This window comes from Bison bison, unplaced genomic scaffold, assembly GCF_000754665.1.
Source record: "Bison bison bison isolate TAMUID 2011002044 unplaced genomic scaffold, Bison_UMD1.0 scf7180017864472, whole genome shotgun sequence".
NCBI lineage: Eukaryota > Metazoa > Chordata > Mammalia > Artiodactyla > Bovidae > Bison > Bison bison.
The window spans coordinates 1,673,606-1,676,244 of NW_011495033.1; the positions used below are offsets into that span (position 1 = coordinate 1,673,606).

The following is a 2,639-nucleotide window of genomic DNA, read 5'->3' on the forward strand; positions in this document are numbered from 1 at the left end:
GCGCGTGGTAGGCGGGGTCCCTCAGACACCAAACACCTGTACTGCCAACCTATCCCCCTCCGCCGCCGCCCCTATGCCATCTCCAGTGATGTTTGGACCCTCACCAGCAGAATCACCCCTCCAGCTAAGTGCTATTCCCTCAAGCTTCCTCTTTCAGAGACTCCTGATTCTGGGAGGGGCAGCTAGGTGGCTCATGCAGCTAAGTGATAAGGTTGGACTTGACCGACAGGACATTAAAGGGACAGAATCAGAAAGGAAAGAAGAGGCACACGTCCGAAGTTTTCAACCTGGCAGGCAAGCCCCGAGGGCATTTGCGCCCTCCAGGTACCAACCCCACTTTACTGCCCTGGGACCACAGTGAGCAGGGCCCCCTCAGAAATCCTGAAGGAAGGGGGCCCTGCTCCAGAACTTGCTGGTGGTTTCACTTGAGCAGCTGAGCTGAGCTGGCTTTCTCCTTAGCACCAACGATATGTGTTGTGGGGGGACATCCCTGGTGGTTCAGTGGCTGAAACTCTGTGCTCCCAATGCAGGGGGCCCGGGTTCAATCCCTGGTCCTACATGCCTCCACTAAAGATTTCACACGCCAAAAGGAAGACTGAAGATCCCACGTGCCCCACCTAAGACCCGGCTTAGCCAAATAAATAAATAATTTTTTTAAAAAGGGTATGCGTTGGGGAGATAGTAAAGAGGGAAAGAGAGAGAGAAAGCTGAGTTTGAGGGAATCCTAATTCCAGAGCAAAGATGAGGGGCAGTACTGAGTTATCCACACTCCCCTGGTCTCGTTCCCTCCAGACCAGTGGTTCTCAAACACAGGACTCCTTTACACTCTTGAAAATTAGTCCGGCAGTTCTTTAAGTGTTACATACAGTTATTACCATATGACCCAGAAAGGGCTTTGAGGTATAAACCCAAGAGGGCTGAAAACGTATGTCCACACACAAACTTTTACACAAATATTCACAGCAGCCCTATTCATAATTGCCAAAAAGTAGAAACAATTCAAATGTCCATCAGTTGACGAATGGATAAAATGTGGCATATCTGTATAACAGAATGTTGTTTGGCCATAAAAGGGACTGGAGAACAACACGGATGAGCCTTGAAAACATGCTCAGTGAAAGAAGCCAGTTACAAAAGACCACATATCGTATGGTTCTACTTATATGAAATGTCCAGAACAGGCCAATCCATAGAGACAGAAGGTAGATTAGTGGTTGCCAGGGGCTGGGGTGGTGGGGAGGGAGGAATGGGAGTGACTGCTAATGGGCTCAGGGTCCTTTTCCGGATGATGGAAATGTTCTGGAATAAGACAGCAGTGATGGTTGTATGGGCTCCCCAGGTGGCTCTAGGGGTTAAGAACTTGCCGGCCAACGCAGGAGACATTAACAGGTTCCATCCCTAGGTTGGGAAGATCCCCTGGAGGAGGGTATGGGAACCCACCACAGTATACTTGCCTGGAGAATCCCATGGACAGAGGAGCCTGGTGAGCTACAGTCCATGGGGTCACAAAGAGTCAGACGTGACTGAAGTGACTTAGCACGCATACAGGATGCTTGCACAGATTTGTGAATTCACTAAAACCACTATCTTGTACGCTTTAAATGTCTGAAATTTATGGTATGTGAACTACATCTCACTAACCTGATAAAAAAATTCTTGGGAACTCCAAATGATATGGGCTATATCTATTGCTATTTACCAGATTAGAAATGAACACTGAGAAAATTTAAATTGTTAAGTCATCAAAAAATAATAAACCCATGAGATGCTCACATATTTAAAAGCTGTATTTTCAAAACAAAAGCAATTAGTGAGAATAACGGGATTGTTTTGCATTTTAACAAATCTATGTAATGTTTGGCTTAACAACGGACAGTTTCATGTCTGACATTTCAATCAACGTTTTGTGGTATGTAGTTTTGTTAAAGTACATGAAGGACATCCAGACTCTCATGGATACGTCCTACAGTTGGAACAGGGTGGAGTGTTTTAATAGCCTTCCTAGATAATTGTGGACGTTCTTCTTTCATTCTGCACCCAAACTCAACAGATGACAGTTATCTTTAAAGATTAGTTTCAATGTGGTATTTGAAATCAGGTCAATGAACTTTTCATCTGTATATTTGAGAGAATTTGACCAAGTATATTGTGATGATGATGAAGAAGAAAATATTTTTGACCTTGTGGACCCCCTGAAAGGCACTGGGAACCCCCCAGAAATCACTGGACTGTGGTTTGAGAGCTGTTGTTCCAGACCAATGTCACCCATTTCTGTGATGACCAGCAGGGGGCGGCATGCAGACTGCTGCTAACTGACCCCCACGGAGACCAAGCCCACAACCTTGACCACAGAGGTCTCTCTATCCCAGGTGATCCAGGCACCCACTCCCCATTGCCAGCCACCTTGAGAGAGAGACCCTGAAGAGCTATTCGGGGAGCTCCCTGGGGAGACCCCAGGCTGGATCCAGTGCTGGGAGGGCTGTCGGTACCACCTCCCATTTAAAGTCTTGACCTTCTCCAAATGAGGCTCACATCCAGTCCAGAAAAACACAGGCGGGGTCAAAAACGACATGCTCATTAAACAACTTTAAACCAGCCCCACTTCTAGCTATGGCTTGTTTTGTTGTTGTTGTTTTAAA

At 46.5% G+C, this 2,639-nt stretch overlaps 1 protein-coding gene across 1 annotated transcript in view; it reads right to left on the reverse strand.

Annotated features, from left to right (window-relative positions):
* Positions 1–2,639, reverse strand: part of RPH3AL (rabphilin 3A-like (without C2 domains)) — a 119,191-nt gene that overhangs the window by 88,722 nt on the left and 27,830 nt on the right.